The 17,997-nt window shown below is 35.4% G+C and overlaps 1 protein-coding gene across 2 annotated transcripts in view; it reads right to left on the minus strand.

The window, feature by feature from the left end:
- Positions 1-17,997, minus strand: part of CDH12 (cadherin 12) — a 278,088-nt gene that overhangs the window by 90,386 nt on the left and 169,705 nt on the right. The window lies entirely within an intron of this gene.

Genomic DNA, 17,997 nt, shown 5'->3' on the forward strand with positions numbered 1-17,997 from the left:
TTTTTTTTTTGCGGTACGCGGGCCTCTCACTGTTGTGGCCTCTCCCGTTGCGGAGCACAGGCTCCGGACGCGCAGGCTCAGCGGCCATGGCTCACCGGTCTAACCGCTCCGCGGCACGTGGGATCCTCCAGGACCGGGGCACGAACCCGTGTCCCCTGCATCGGCAGGCGGACTCTCAACCACTGCGCCACTAGGGAAGCCCAATGGGAGATTTTTTTCAGCAGTTTTGTCTTACATATTCCTAGTCATAGTTAAGTCTTCCTCTAAGAACTTTTTAAATGAGTATCTCTTCTTAATGTCCATTCAGTGTTACTATTCTGAATTGAGAACAAAGTAGAATCAAAATTATCAAATTCAGTATAAATAAAATAATATGCTGCTGATGAAGGAAGGAAATGCCCACTGAGCATAAAGGGAGAGAAATGTGCATCCAAAGTTGCACAGTGGACAGAACACTCTTCATCTCTTGGAGGCATTCAATGTAACTGTCAGTTTGGGGAATGCAAGATTGCTCCATTTACTCACTCAGGCTTTTTTCTTAAGACAGTGCCAACCAGGAACAAACTTAATCTTAAAGGTTTGTTCTAAAAGCTAAGAGAATGAACCATCTTTTCACCTCTACTTTTTTGTTATATGAAGTGTTAGAATGCTGAAAAAGTAAGAAATCGTAACTTTCAGTAGACATTCAATGTCAAATGCTTTATCTTATGGTGTTTTGGTGAATCCTAGTTATATCAACAGATAAAGCATATGTTTTATGACAACAGCCTTTCCCAGGAGAAGACACTAGAAGGAAAGTAGGGAAACCTTTTTTTTTTTTTTTTTTTTGGCCTCACGGCTTGTGAGATCTTAGTTTCCTGACCAAGGTTTGAACCTGTGTCCCCTGCAGTGGAAACTCAGAGCCCTAACCACTGGACTACCAGGGAATTCCCGAAAGTAGGCAAATAGTTCTAAGCTGTGAAGAATGATAACTGATATTATTCAACATCATCCATCATCATCATTTTCATCATCATCAACAACAATATTTGCAGCATCTCTAATAATTATTGGACAAATAAGCATTGGTAGGCATTGGGGACCTATATTAAGGATTCATCAAAAGTATGTCCTCCTTAATGATGTAAGAATGAACAGTTGCAAGACTCAATTCCCCTCTTCCCTCCTCTCTCCTAGGTAATGATTTTTCCCCCCAGAAAAATCACTTACCTAGATCTTCATTATCACTTCATCACACATGTGTTATACAGGTAAAGTCTACAAATGTTGAATAATGCCCAATTCTAGGTATAAATATTGCAGTTGAAAAGCAGTGAGTTGTTTTACTCTGAGGATATATTTGAAGAAAAAAGTATTATATCTTCTAGAAAGTATGTAGTAACAAATTTAATAAACTTTGATCTAATGGTCACCATATGCTCAATGCAGAATACATTTTTGCTAAGTATATAGAAAAAATATTTTCCAAATGTATATTAAATTCTTTATGTTAATAATTTTTAAGCTCAAATGTTAAAGGAGTGAATTAAGAAGTATTCCCATAAGTTATAGAAACAGCAGATATGCATCATTCAATTCCACTTTTGTCCAACTCAAAAGAATCACAAGATAGCAAGAATAATGACACTTGTTTCATCCATAGTAATATCCATGATATAAAAAATTATATACACTGAGTTACAGTGGCGATTAACTCTGGTTTAGTGAAAAAGCAGTTTCTGATGTAAGTTATTTAAGAGTTTTTGAGCTACCTCTATATGAGTTTATAAGAACACAATTAAACAGCATTATATTAGCTTGTTTTGTTTACTGGTCCACAGCTTTCACCAAGCTAATGCAAAAGAGAGACTTCATACTCCCTTCATTAAGAAGATGCAACTAATTGTCTGGAGCACATACATCTCCAAAGACTACCTTGGTAGTGCTTGTGTAGCACACCAGTTCCTGACACTATTAAACACTAAATACCCAAGAGGTAGGAGTGGGAGGTTGTGGTTGAGGCATGTTTGATATGAAACAAGGAAATAATACAGTCAGTGAAATCCACAGAAACTGGAGTAGTCTTCTTCTCTGTAGCCATCATCCTGGAGTTTATTCTATCACTGAAACCCAGGATGACAATGTAACCACTCTAAATGTTGAAGTCCAGAGAGTTTTAATTATCTCTCCTCCCTAAGTTCTATTCCATGCACATGATGTGGGCTCTGGAGCCTAGAGAAAGTAAGCCAGCTTTCTTTCATAATGCAACCACACATGGCCTACTTCTGTTTGCTCATGCAAGATGTGATATACTTTATTTGATTTCATTAAGATTAATATTCTCAATGGGGATGAATTTTAGAAATAATGACACAATGTCTGCATTTCACAATGAAAGCATAGAAGCCCAATGATGTTAAAATCATTCTTATTGATACTGAAAGTCATTCTCATACAAAATAGTAGACAGGTGGTAATAGAACTGAGCCCAACCATCTCATGATTTCAGCTAAAGTAGGCATAGATCTGTTGATTCATTCATTCTTCCTTCAGTCAAGAAATGTTCAGTGGTCCACACCATGCACCAGGTACTATTCTCAACATACAATAAAAAATAATATGCTACTTAATTATTTTCTGTCAAACACCACTTCCAGCATGACAGGTTTATATTCTACATATTTTTTTTGCATTTAGGGTATTAAATAAACAAATTTACTAGAAATACACTGAAAACATAATTGGATTCTGTTGAATTTATGACCTCTTCATTTTTTAAAATTTCTCAGATGTATAAGGACATTCTATAAATTGAATATGCTTTTTGTCTTTGCCCTGCCGCTGTCTCAACTGGTTTGAATCTTCGTTCTCACAACTGCAAGACGCCAGAGCATTCTAATTGCTTCCTCTTCCAGCTCCTTTTACACAGGAACATCAGAGTAATTGTCCTATAGCATGAGATTGATTAAGTTACTCTCATTCATTTAAAAAAAAGTTAGAATTAAAAAAGAAAAAAAAACTTCGAATGGATTTTTATTCCTAATGAAAGAACATTATCTAAACTCACTGACATGCTATGACTAGCATGACATGAATGGATTTCGATATCCCTCCCAGATTAATTTCCAACTGTGCTACCAGGGACCCCATGCAGTCACGGTACATACTTATTTACTGTTTATTTGAGGCTCTTTCACGCCTCTGTGCTCTTGCCCAGGTGATCCTGCTGCCTGAAGGACGTTGACTTCCACCATCTGGAGAAATCCGACTCACTCCTGATGTCCCAGCTCTACTGTCACCTCTGTGAGTCCTTGTTTTTCTGCTCCCAAGCACAGATAGTTTGTCCACTCCTGTGTACTCCCAATAGCCTTAGTACATTTTGATTTTTTAAACTCTACGCATCATTTGTTCTTCTCATGGAATACAGTCTTTTACATCAGAAGCCCTTCCATATTCATTCTTTGTACATCTAATGTCTGTCATGAATTACATCCCAAATAAATGTTTATTGGTGAATCCTTGTAATACTCTTAAATACACACACAAGACACAAATGCAATACACAATACTTGAAATGGGCAACCTGGAACCTAGTTATGGCCTTTAGAGTTTTTTTAACACTAAATTGAGAACTTAACTTGTCTTGAATTTGTAATGCACATCTCTGTTCTCATTTAAGAAAGCAGAACTGGAAATGAGTGACATTACATTTAAAAAATCACATAAACAAGATTTAGCCACAAGTTGGAACACAAATCTGATGAAAGTCAATATACATTTATTTGCTGAATAATGTTAACCCTTCTCAGGATTGATGCATAAACAGGAAAAGAAATAAAAATATAATGCAACATATTTTCTCTTTGCTTCTGCCTTATGTATACACTGCATTATAATCAAGAAATAATACAGAGTTAAAAAGGTATAGAATTATAAATATAATACACTTTCTTTCCAAATAAGATTGGAAAATAAATGTACATTTTATCCCATAAAGAAGACGTTAAGCAGCAGAGAACTGTAAAGCAGAGAGGGTTTCAGAAATGAGTCAGATAGAGGGAAGCAAATGAGGGCGTGTGCACACATATGACATACTTTACAGGCCTAGGTTACTATAAGACATTGAAACTATAATTATAGTCGACTTTACACAGTAAAATTAAACATACATGCACAGCAGGTGAGCTTACTCTTTAAGGGAACTGGGTCTTTATCAATTTTACATTAGATTTCACTGCACTGCTTATGAACACTTGTCTCAGCTCCCTTCTGTTGATTCTCTCTATATTTGTAAAGTTGTAAATGGCTCCCCTGTCCTCTTTATCTTCAACCAGGGCTGCATATAAGACATTTACAAGGATTATTAAGGATACCAATTCCTGGGCCCTCATCAGAAAGTCTAATTTAATTATTCTTGGGTGGGCCAGGTATCAGAAACACTTAAAAATCTCTGCAGGTAAGTCTGATGAGTAGCCATCATTGAGAAGTCCAGTCCTACACACCTTCCCTAGGAGATTCCTTCGATTAGGAGAGGCTACATTGCTTGCCATTGTGTTTACCATCTTTGCCTCTGGAACCTTAATACCTAGGTTTGAATCCTAGATCAACCACTAGGAAACTGTGAGACCTCAAGCAAATTACTTAACATCTCTGTTTTAGTTTCCTCATACCAAAAAAAAAAAAAAAGAAAAAAGAGTACTCGTTTTATAGAAGTATTTAATCAGCTAATATTTATAAAGAAATTATAATAGTTTCCCACACAATATGTGCTATTTGAGTATATGTAAAATAAACTAAATACATATATACTCACTTTTTGCTCTCCTGCATCACACAGAGGGTGACAACTCCCAAACATATACACTAGTATGATTCCTGTCTTTAAGTCCCATACCTTAATATTTGAATATTATTTGAATATTGAATACTAATCTGGATTTTATCTCCTGTATGTTAGAAAAATGTGATTTTGAGATGTGTGTTTAAAATATATTAAAATGTAAACAAGTGGACTCTGACGATATTGGGTCACTTTATTAGAGACACAAGAATGAAGAGTTTGCATACTTATTAAACCTGCCTGAAGTAATCAGAAATTTTAAGGATCAAAAAAGACATATACCAAAAAAATCCTCCAGGATAGAAGTTATGCTCCCTTGACCTGTACTTCCAGGATCAGAGCAGGCAATTTGGTTTTCTCTGCCACCGACTCTGACTCTGCTCAGCCTGGCCTCAGAGTATCCTCTGGCACATGTAATGCTGTGACATCAACTTGTGATTTGTTATTCAGTCCAATGATCCAGAAGCACTCTAAGGTTATAAAACTTGCTTCCCAGATAGTCCTAAATATTTTAGATTATACATATTTACACCTTGTGATTCAAATGTACTTTGATGGATAAGTGAATCCATTTTAATGAGCACTTTATCTCTCTGTTGTGTGCCAAGAATTCTATACCACGAACACCAATACAAACCCTAATGTCTGCTCCCAGCAACACATAACTGAACTCTGACTTCTAGTGATGGTACAATGTTGTCTCCTTTGTACTTAATGTAATTTAGAAATTATTTTCACAGAAGTTGTCATTGGGAAATTCCATAGAAATCATGAAAAAATGTATGAGCTTGGAATTCATTCACTCAATGGCTCTCAGCTATAATTCAGTAAGGTTTGTATTTTTGCTGTGTAGCTTTATATTCTTAAAGGATAAAGAAATTACTTCTGATTCAAATGCATTTAGCCAAGGTACTAAGGACCAGTTAATTAGAATTTATTTAAAACACACCTAACACACCTGAAATTATTTGTTTTTATTTGATTGGATGATTCTGCCATGTTAAGGGTAAGAGAGATCTATGTATATATGCATATATGTATGTATGTATCTACTCTATTATCTGTATCTATCTTCCTAACCATTTATCACTTTATCTAGTTTTAGTAAAAGGAAAAATGCAAACTGTGTATGTATGTATGTATAGACGTATATGTGTGTACGTGTGTGTATACACCAGAAGTCAGAAGTATTGAAACCTAGAACCAGTTCTGCGATTAAATAGGTAAATGATCCTTTGCAAATTATTTCACTTCTGTAAGGATAGTACTGTAATTGTAGTGGATAATGTAGTAATCCTCCACAAAAAATTAATCCCACCTAATGGTAGGAACTGTTCATATACATATTCATATATCACTCTCTCCCTCACGCTTCAGTATACCTTACAAGGAACTTGACTTCCATGGATGCATTTGGCTCAAGTCTAAACTAACAAACATGAACCTTTTTTTCTGGCTAATAATGATTGGTTCAGGAATGTAAATATAACCCATTTCAAGCCAATAAAACCAAAGGAGATATTTGATAGGACCTTCTAGGAAATGTTCTCTTTTTCTTTTTCTCTGCACTCTGGTGCACAAATGTCTGGCTGTAGTTATTTCAACATTTGGGGGAAACATGACTGGAGACAGACACACACAAGAGGCCACACACACTTGGGAATTCCAGGAAAGGTGATGGGGAATCTTGACCCAACCTGCCTGAAGCTCAACCTATAAGCATTTTGATGATTTGAGACCATACATCCCTTTTTGTATGAGATTGTATACTTGGCGATGGATTGGGGTTTTCTATTACTTCCGAATTAACAAAATTTTGGCAAGTCACTTAAACACTCTAAGCCTCTGTTGTTTCAAATTAAAAATGGGAATACAAGTAGTAGGGTCCTCGTAGAACTCGTTCATGAGTTAATGCATGTAAATTGCTTTGCATAGTAAATGGCACATAGGGCGCCCACATCAAAATGGTTGTTAAAATTCTTCAACTTTATGATGATGGGCTACGATTTCCTTGTTTCCTTCTAATTCCAGTAACTCTTTCTGCAAATTGAAACAGAATCCAATCTCACCTCTTTTTTAAAATAACTTTTCCATTATTGCAGATTAGTCTTTTGGTTACAGGGCTTTGAACGTATCACGGCTCTGTCCAAATCCTTCGGTGGTATGTTATGAATCACTACACACAGTCTGAACTCTTTCAAAACCGTTCATAGTCTGATATCCATCTGTTTTTTTTTTTTTTTTTTTTTTTTTTTAACGGTACGCGGGCGTCTCACTGTTGTGGCCTCTCCCGTTGCGGAACCTCAGTTTCTCCAAATCTCCCTTCCCGGAAATATGTTTTATCCACTGTTCAACAAAACTTAAAGCTCTGTCAATTCATTTTTGGGTAAGAACTCTGAGCCTCTCAACCAAGAATTGGAAACATATTTGAGTTCCATAAAGAGTTTGCAAAGTGTACATTAAACAATGTATGTAAATCACCTGCTTCTGGTTTCTTCCACTATTGGCTCCTTCCCAGCCACTTCTCACAATCCAGTCTACCACTGGGTGTACTACAGACAAACTCATTCATTGTTTCACTTCCACAGAATACTTCCACTGGCTCCTTCCCTTAGTTGAAATCTTGCTTTCTCCTGAGCCTAGTACTGCCTATTAGCACATTTTAGACCCACAACTGCCTTCCTTCAACTTTTCAGTACTGCTTCTGATTAACTGATCTTTTCTACCACCAGTGAAAGAGGCTCCTCACGTCTACTTGTCTTCTTTAGGGGCATTGAAATTGGTTGATGCAAATCTCTTTCTTCAGGTTGCTTCCAGCTGTGGTTGGCTTCCTCAGCATCATTTATTCTTGGCTCTCTTCTTTCTTCCTTGATCACCATTTCTCAGTCTTCTTTACACACCCTTTTCCTCTCCCTGCCCTTTAAAGGTTCATGCACCCCAAGCTTTGTCTCTCATCCTATATGCCTAACTCTACAGTATCACTCATATTTGCCTCCAGGTGCTAGTGACTGAACCATCATTTATATTTTCCAGTTGCTTAAATAACAAAACTACCAGTTAACTTGACCAAGATACATCCAATTTCTTGGTTACATTCTAAACTTCTTTTTAAATCACTTACTGTTTACATCCATTCCAGTCCCCTTTATTGACTAAACATTGCTAAAATGTGTTCGTACTCTTCATTCTGTCACTACTTTTCATCAAAATTTTACTGTTTCTTACCTGGATTATGACTTTAAGATATTAATAATCTCCCCGTTACCTCTCATAACCACCTACCATTCACCCTGTGTACTTAAAGCCACATTCATCTCTCAGAAATGCAAATTTGATTTTGTCCTCAGCATTATTTCTAATGCCCTTTGTGAATCTGCCTTTACCTACATTTCCAGGTTTATCTCTTATGAAACTTTCTGTCTACTTTTTGCTGCCTCAGTACAATATTATTTCCCTAAGACATAGCGCTACTTCATATCCTGCTATTTATACATTGGGTTGTGGATATCAGAAAGGTCTCATTTCACCCAAGTGAACTTCAGCCCAAATTAAAAATTGGCCTCAATAACTCCTCTTCCAGAAACTCATTTCCATATGCTCACAGAGCGTCATGCCACGTCTCTCATGCTTCCACTAGGCAGCAAGCACGCCATACAGAGTGAAGACTGCGTACTGTTCTTTTTTAATTCCAGTACCTACTATGGAGCTTGGTGCCTAATAGGTTCTTAATAAATTTCTCTTGAATAAGCTAATAAAAAATAAATGATTTTGGCTTAGAAAATATTTTTGATTAGCCCATGTTAGAATTTTCTAGTGAAGCCTTTATTACATCTCTTGACTTGGGTCAAAAACTCAATGTCCCCTGGTCTTAACCTTTATGGCAGTGATGCTGTTTTGCTGTCTGTTACAGAAATCAAAGGAGCAGCTTCAAATCAAAAGTGACTTTAGAACACAAAGTGGCAAAAAAATACAAGAAATCAATTACTAGCATGTTAGTGATCTCGACATATCAAGCCCTGCTAAATCTATCAAAGAGTGTATGATTCTACTCCCAGTTTTAAGGAAGAGAATAAACTTTTGTAAAAGCAAGGACTGTACTGAGTTCATATCTATGAAAATTCATTACAATAAAGTCCAGAACTAGTTCTATCAGTTCCCATTACCTGGAATCCAGTGATCTTGATTACTGATTATTTCACAAACTCAAAAGATAGGATGATGCCACATGACTGCAATATTTAAAAGTGCTCAAAGATAAACATGTATACTGATAGAAAGCATGTTCAGCTATAAAGTAGCAGTAATTTTAGCCATTATTGAGTAACTAATCTTAGCTAATAGAGAAAGATGTGTTATTTGTGTGTAAGTACTGTGATTTAATATTTAGATTTTGTTCCTTTTGTGTTGCTGTGGTTAAATGTTGCAGTGATTTAGTCTGACGTTTAGTTTTAGCAATTTTTAAAGAAATAAAAGACTTAAACACTTACAATACAGTACAGTTGACCCTTGAACAGCACAACTTTGAACTGCTTGGATCTACTTATATGCAAATTTTTTCAATGGTGAATATTACACTACTACATGATCCATGGTTGGTTGAACCCAGGGATGTAGAACTGTGGATAAGGAGGAACCATGGATACGAAGAGCCAACTATATATTAGACCCAGATTTTCAACTGCATGTTGGGTAGAAGCCCCTAGCCCCTGTGTTGTTCAACTGTCATCTGTACTTATTCATTGTAATCCAACTCATCAGGGTAGAAATGTACTGCAGCTAAACAAAATTCAAACTTTACTAGGTTTCATATGTCTTCTAATCCAAATTCTCTCAACTGATGTGCAAATGACAATGGAAAAGACAAATAATCTGGTCTCAGTTTATTCATCTATAAAATGGGAGATTTGGAATAGGTGTCTTTAGATTCCAGGATATAAACACATGTAGTAATTCTAGACAAAAGACCCTGATTAAATTGATAGTTAATAAGATTAAACTTTGATTGATTTATCAATTTTATTTTACTTCACCTAAGTTTTTATCAAATTGTCACTTCATATAAGTTTCTCTCCTGAGAATGGAACCTATGATTTGAATTTGAAAAAGTTATAGATATCTTTCTCATGGTAATGTATGTTTTCATTTAGAAAAAAACTTTAAAAGTTGGATGTGAGTTTTAAAACTCATCAATAAAGAAAAATAACATATGTATTATCACAACTTTATAGGACAGTGATCTGTTTATTAACCCCTTTGAACTTTTCAGAGTAACACATAAAAAGAAAGGTAAAAAACATTATATCACTAAACTATAATTTTAATGCATACTGTATGGAACATTCAACTTATTACCTGCACAATATATGCTAACAGGGAGACATTCCTGTTATTTAAATTGGTAAAATTTGATGCTACTTTAAAATACATGCTTGATGAAAAAATATGTCATAAATTAACTGTGCCATTATTTCCAAATAAAAGCTATATCTCAATTCACTTATAATTCTATTATTTATCATGAGGTTTTTTCCATCTTGCTAAAATTATTCCTTTCCCATATTTTGGTGAATATATTACTATATGGAGTTTTCATATACAGTATTTTTTAAAAAGCTTTCAAGTTGTAAGCCAGCCATAAAATATATTAAAAGACAGATTAAAAGACAAAAAGAGATTAAAAGCCTAAGAGAAAGTGAGTTATAACTAGATGGGATTATTCATGAATTTATTTTATGACCCAGTTGAGGAGGCAGAAAAGAGACCAAATGAAAAGTGGGCAGACAGCAGGAGATGATGCTCCAGAAGCACAAGAATATTCAGAATATTACAGTCATGAATTCGACTCATTTGATTTAAAAGGTAGATTGAAAACTTGGTGAAGGGCAATTTTGCTGGGTACAATTACGAATTATGGGTTTGTGGTATTAAAAAAGAAGCTGTGAGAAGATAAATTTCAGGAAAGGGTTTGATGTCCTTGTTTGTAAAGATTTAGCGGCTGGACAGAAGTTCATTTGCAAACCAGAGTCCTTAATGCATGCTGGGGCTGAGATTCAGTTCCAAGTTCTCCTCTTACTTCTTTAGAGCACTGAACATAGGGCCACATTCAGCAGAAGGTTTCATGTCTTTGAAGTTTTGGATAGCAGTTAGGTCCATTCTCTAAATCTACCCCGTTGAGAAGTTAAGAGTCCAAGAAAATTATATGTCCTGCTGCTGTGGTCTCCCTTGTTGTCTTGTCTGTAGATTCTCACAGTTTCCTTCCACTGGAGTCAGGCCCAGGAGCGTGGCTTTCTTTTAGTCTGTGACTTTGGGGAACAAAGCTAGGGCTCGTCTGTTGATTAGGATCATTCTCCAGTTAGGTTGCTCTACATATATTGCTTTTTGTCTTATTTTTTCTCTTTTGTCCTGATATTTTCTGATCCACAGGCATCCACTTCCTGTGAGTCCAAGTATTAGAATGCAGGGTCCTACTAAACCCCATTTTTAGGATTTTCCGTCTGAAAGAGAAAGATTCAGCATCTTATGGCTTCCATCTCTTAGTCTGAAGGGTGAGATGTTTCAATGAGGTGATGCCTTGAGTCTTCCATAATGTCCAGAGTACAGGAACCCAAGAACCCCAACCCAATAATATAGTGATTAAGGCTAAATACCAGGGCACCTCTTCAGATATGCTCTGGGAAGAAATTTCATTAGCTTTTCATTTATAGGGCCATCAATTAAGTGATCATTGTTGTGGCAGCTAATACTACACTGTGCACTGGGAATATAAGAATAAAAAAAACGCAAAACCAAAAGAAAACTCTGATCTTAAAAGGTAGTATTCAAAGAACTTAAGTTTATTTTATGATTTCTTTTGTGGACTCAGAAAATTATACTCATCTCTACCTCCCTCTTCTTTCCTAAAAAAAAGTTAGAGTACAACAACTAATATATATTGAACTACCACAGTGTATCAAATATTGACCAAAAGATTTTATATGCATTATTCCATTTAATGCTTGAAACAATCCTATCTCCTATAATCACCTCCATTTTTACAAATGCTGAATTACTCTTGGTAAACTGTGAGGCTGGGAAAACTGGCAGTTGACAACAAAGACTTTGTCTTTAGCCACTCCCCTGAATCACTTCCAGGAAGCACAGGAGCTCTTTGTAAAATGACTGAGCTGTTCCTTTTTGTTTGGCTATACTTGGTATAACTTTTTTCTTTTTTAATTTGGAATTGAGATTTTAGCAGTACACTACTTGTTTTAATGTTTATACTTTTCTAAGATATTTTGAAATCATGAAGTGTGATGACTCCTGCTTTGCTCTTCTTTCTCAAGATTATTTTGACTATTCTGATTTTTTTGTAGTTCTATATGAATTTTAGAATTGTTTTTTCTATTTCTTGAAAAAATGCTATTGGGATTTCGATAAAGATTACAATGAATCTGTAGACACTTTGGGTAGTGTGGCCATTTGAACAATATTAAGTCTTACAATCCATGAACACGAGATGTTTTTCCAGTTATTGGAAACATCATTATTGTATTTCCAATTATTATTCTTTAATTTCTTTCATCAATGTTTTATAGTTTTCAAGATACAAGTCTTTCACCTCCTTTGTTAAGTTTATTACTAAGTATTTTACTCTTGTTGATGATATTGTAAATGAGGTCATTTTCTTAATTTCTTTTTTGGATAGTTTGTTGTTAGTGATAGAAATGAAGCTCATTTTATAGTTTTGTATTCTGCAATTTTACTGAATTCATGAATTAATTGTAATAGTTTTGGGGAGCATCTTTAGGGTTTTCTACATATAAAATTATGCCATATGCAAACAGAAATAATTTTTACTTTTTCCTTTCAGTGTTAGAGACCTTTTCTTTCTTTCTTTCTCTCTCTCTCTCTTTTTTTTTTTTTTTTTTTTTTTTTTTTTGCTTATTTGCTCAGCCTAGAACTTCCAGTACTATGTTGAAAGAACTTTTCAAAAGCGGGCATCCTTGGCTTCTTCCTGATCTTAAAAAGCTTTCAGTTTTTCACCATTGAGTAGGATGTTAGTTATGACCTTTTCAAATATGGTCTTTTTTATATTAAGGTAAATTTCTTCTATATACAGTTTGTTGAGTTTTCATCATTAAAGGGTGTTGAATTTTGTCAAATGCTTTTTTTCCATCTATTGAGATGATTATGCAATTTTTATCCTTCATTCTGTTAATGTGGTGTACCACATTAATTAATGTATGTTAAACTATTCTTTCATCCCAAGATAAAAATATAGGCCACTGAAAATGTATAGAAAGCTCAGAAATAAATCCATGCTTATAAGGTCAGCTGGTCTTTGACAAGGGATCAAAGAATACACAATGGGAAAGGATAATCTCTTTAACAAATGGTATTGGGGAAACCAGATATCCACATGCAAAAAGTAAAATCAGACCCTTGTCTTATTCCATACACAAAAATCAACTCACAATGGATTAAACACTTAAGTGTAAGAACCGAAACTATAGTGAAAACATAAGGGAAAATCTTCATGACATTGGTTTAGGCAGAGATTTTTTGGATATGACTCCACAAGCACAAGCAATGAAAGGAAAAGTAGACAAATAAAACTATATCAAACAAAAAAGCTTCTGTACAGCAAACAGTCAACAGAGTAAAAAGGCAACCTAGAAAATAGGAAAAAAGTTGCAAATCATATATCTGGTAAGAGGTTAATCTCCAGGATATATAAGGAACCCTACAAACTGATAGCAAGAAAACCTACAGGTAATTTGATTTAAAAATGGGCAAAGGACTTATAGACATTTCTCCAAAGAATACATACAAATGTTCAACAGTTATATGAAAAGATGCTCAATACCATTTATCAACTTGGAAATGCGAACTGCAACCACAATGAGATATCACCTCACACCTATCATGATGGCTATTATTTTTTTTTTTAAGGGCATGTAGGTTAGGATGTGAAGAAATTGGAATTCCTGTCCCTTGTTCGTTGTTAATGGGGATGTACAACGATGGGAATGTAAAATAATGCTATGGAAAACAGAATGGAAATTTCTCAAAAAATTAAAAATAGAACTACCATATGATAGAGCAATGCCACTTCTGGGTATACATCCAAAAGAATCGAAATCAGGTTCTCAAAATGATATCCACACGTCCATGTTCACTGTAGCATTATTCACAGTAGATAAGATATAGAAACAACCTAAATGTCCATTGACGGATTAATGGGTGAAAAACATGTGGTATATAGGTACAATGGAATATTATTCAGACTTAAAAAAGAAGAAAACCTTTCCATATGCAACATCACAGAAGAACCTGGAGGACATTATGCTAAGTGAAATAAGCCAGTCGTAGGACAAACACTGCATGATTCCACTTACATAAAGTATTAAAATAGTTAAATTATAAAAACAGAGAGCAGACTGTTGGTTGCCAGGGGCTGAGGGAGTGGAGAAAGGGATACTGCTGTTCAATGATTATAAAGTTTCAGTTCTACAAGATGAACAAGTTCTAGAGATCTGTTATACAGCATTCTGCCTGTAGTTAATAATACTATGTTGTCCACTTAAAATTTTGTGAAGAGGACAGATTTCATGTACGTTGTGCTCTCACCACAATAAAGGAAAAAGGGTTATATTACACTTTTTTTTTAATTCAAGTGGTCAATATTATTTTGTTAAACTTAGTATTACTTTTAAGTTTTAGTCTGCCTGATATTAAATGATTACTAGTGGACCTGTAAATATATATAAAATAAAACTTTCAAACAAACTGAATACTTAGAAAGTGTACAAGAAATTGTCAAAGTAGCTACACACACCTAAGAATAAATAGGAGATATGTACATTGAGGCCTGGATCTTTTTCTTTTAATCTTACTATTTATAAGTCTAGCACCTTTGAAGCCCATATGTTCACTTTCAGAAAAAGTGGAAATTAATCTTGTATATAAGCCCTGATTTTACAGGCATTTTGACACTTCATGATTTTTTGATTTGAAAATTGAAGATAAATAATAGGTGTCTTAAGCTGAAAATAGATTACAAAGGAACTTTTTAAAGATTAGAGCAAACAATATTGCCAATATTTAATTAAGAAGCAATGCCTAGGGCTTCCTTGGTGGCGCAGTGGTTGAGAGTCCGCCTGCCGATGCAGGGGACACGGGTTCGTGCCCCAGTCCGGGAACATCCCACATGCCGTGGAGCGGCTGAGTCCGTGAGCCATGGCCACTGAGCCTGCGGATCCAGAGCCTGTGCTCCGCAATGGGAGAGGCCACAACAGTGAGAGGCCCGCGTACCGCAAAAAAAAAAAAAAAAAAAAAGAAGCAATTCCTAGGCTTCAGCATTACATTTTTAGCACCAGTTATTTTCAGTGGATTTTTTTGTTTGTGATAAATTAATAAATTAGACACTGATGCCTCATGCTGATTCTCCCATTACGGGAAATCATACTTTGTCTGAATTTACTCTTGTCAAGATGTTTGTGATACCTATGTAGTTTGCTTTATTGCTACACACTCACACAGACACATAAAAAGATCATGTGGAACAATTGTGGAAATTATCAAAAAGATGTATTATCATTATTATTTTATCAATGTTTTCAATTAAATTTTTAATCAGGAAAACCCAAGTCGTTTGAACCAGAAACAGATTGGCTGTACTGCTTTTGCATTCTGGCAGGTATCTATGTCTTTTCATTTATACTGAAACTACTATACTGAATTGCTAAACTTTTTATAGTGCTATATTAGGCAACATTCTGTTTTCATTATTCAAATATAGTATTCACCTAATTTTTGCAACTACCCTATCAGGCAATAACTTATTATAATAGGCTCTGTTCTAAGCACTTCCTTTATATTAATGCATTTAATCCTCACAACAATACCGTGAGAAAGAAACTATCATCTACTTTTTACAGGTGATGAAACTAAGACAACGAGGCTTACATCATTTGCCCAAGTTTGAACAACTTTAGAACTAGCTTATGATTCAGTTGGTCTGATTCCTCAGCCACTGCTCTGAATCACTGGTTAGGTCACAGCAAAATGGTTATGTGCAGATTGAATTGGGTTGGGTAGCTAGAAGCATAATTTTTAGCTTCAAAATTGTTCACTCTTTTAAGAAAAGATTTGTGCAAGCTCCCCAATATATGTTCAAACACTATTGCTAGTAGCAAACTTGAACGCATGGCCTGGATAATATAATATCATATTTCACCATTCTGAATTGGAGTTGCATCTCAATACAAGTCCCGTGTATTGATTTATATGTATAAATTACAAATATATTTTAGTTTATCAAGGAATAAATTCATATGGCTAAAAGCAACAATACCTAGTTCATTTGTTACATTTGTTTTATATAAATGTTTTTGGTTTTTATAGAGTTTTAATTATATTTCTTCTTTACACTCTATTTTCTTTACTATATCATCAGTGCATTACAAACATTCCAAACACTAATTAATATCAGTATGTTATTAAATTCTTATTTTCTCAAGTAGTTCTCCCCACCAACCTTCCATCCACCTGCTTTCCTACACTGCTTTGCTGGATGGATACCTCAGATGTGTCCATGTCATGTTTAATTCTTTCTTGGTTTAGTCCCTTATTTTTATTTCTTTTTATTTATTTATGTTTTGCAGTACGCGGGCCTCTCACTGCTGTGGCCTCTCCCGTTGCGGAGCACAGGCTCCAGACGCGCAGGCTCAGCGGCCATGGCTCACGGGCCCAGCCGTTCAGCAGCATGTGGGATCTTCCCGGACCGGAGCACGAACCCATGTCCCCTGCATTGGCAGGAAGACTCTCAACCACTGGGCCACCAGTGAAGCCCTAGCCCCTTATTTTTGAAGAAGGAGATCCTAGTATGATTCCCAAACATGTATTGGGAATGTTTTTTGTATATGTACTTCCTTGAATTTATCCTTGGAATAGATTTGATCACCTGGATTGGTCATTCTTGGTTGGAAATCATCTTTCTTTATAACACAAAATCCATTACTTCATTGACTCCTAAGGTTCATCCTGTTTCTATGCTGCTCATGAGAAGACTAATGTCATTCTCATTCTCCATTTAAAGTGAATTATTTGGTAGTGTATATATGTCCATGCCACTCTCTCACTTTGTAACAGCTTACCCTTCCCCCTTCCCATATCCTCAAGTCCATTCTCTAGGAGGTCTGTATCTTTATTTCCGTCTTACCCCTAGGTTCTTCATGACTTTTTTTTTTCTTTTTTTCTTAGATTCCATATATATGTGTTAGCATACGGTATTTGTTTTTCTCTTTCTGACTTACTTCACTCTGTATGACAGACTCACGTAAAATAGATAGCTAGTGGGAAGCAGCCGCAGAGCACAGGGAGATCAGCTCGGTGTTTTGTGACCACCTAGAGGGGTGGGATAGGGAGGGTGGGAGGGAGGGAGACACAAAAGGGAAGAGATATGGGAACATATGTATATGTATAACTGATTCACTTTGTTATAAAGCAGAAACTAACAAACCATTGTAAAGCAATTATACCCCAATAAAGATGTGAAAAAAATAAATTAATAATAAACATAAAGTTAATTATTTGCTTGTTCTCCTCTTTTTATTTTGATTTGTGTGTGTGTGTGTGTGTGTGTGTGTGTGTGTGCTTCTTTTTCCCCTCTGAAATTTTGGAATTTTCTCTTAATCATTGGCATTCTGATATTTTCGTCTCTTTTTTTCATTCATTATTCAGGGTGTCCACTGGGTGAATAATTTCAACCTACTGCTCATATCCATAGATTATATGCCTCTTATACTATTTCTTTCATAATTGTCTCAGCTTCTCTCAGTCTTCTCTTTCTAGACCTATTATCCTTAGATGCTCTTGACTGATGATTTTCCTTATTCCTTCCTCACATTTAAAAAAATTAGACACTGTTCTATTCCTTGGAAAATATCTCATTTTTTTCTTAAATGTGTCTCCAAATATTTCATAATAGGCAAGCTCTTTCTTTTCTCTTTTAAATGATTTATGTTGTAGTTTTCCTAAAATGTATGATGATTTTTGATTTGGGCTCATCTTTTAAGATGGAACAATAAAATCCTTTTGACGGCTCTGCGTGTATGCTCAGAATATGTTTCTTTAGGGCAGAGCCAGATCAATGTACCATGGTCTAATGGTGGGCTGAGAACGTGTTATAAGTTTGG

The sequence above is a fragment of the Neophocaena asiaeorientalis genome, unplaced genomic scaffold (genome assembly GCF_003031525.2).
Source record: "Neophocaena asiaeorientalis asiaeorientalis breed wild unplaced genomic scaffold, Neophocaena_asiaeorientalis_V1.1 scaffold722, whole genome shotgun sequence".
NCBI lineage: Eukaryota > Metazoa > Chordata > Mammalia > Artiodactyla > Phocoenidae > Neophocaena > Neophocaena asiaeorientalis.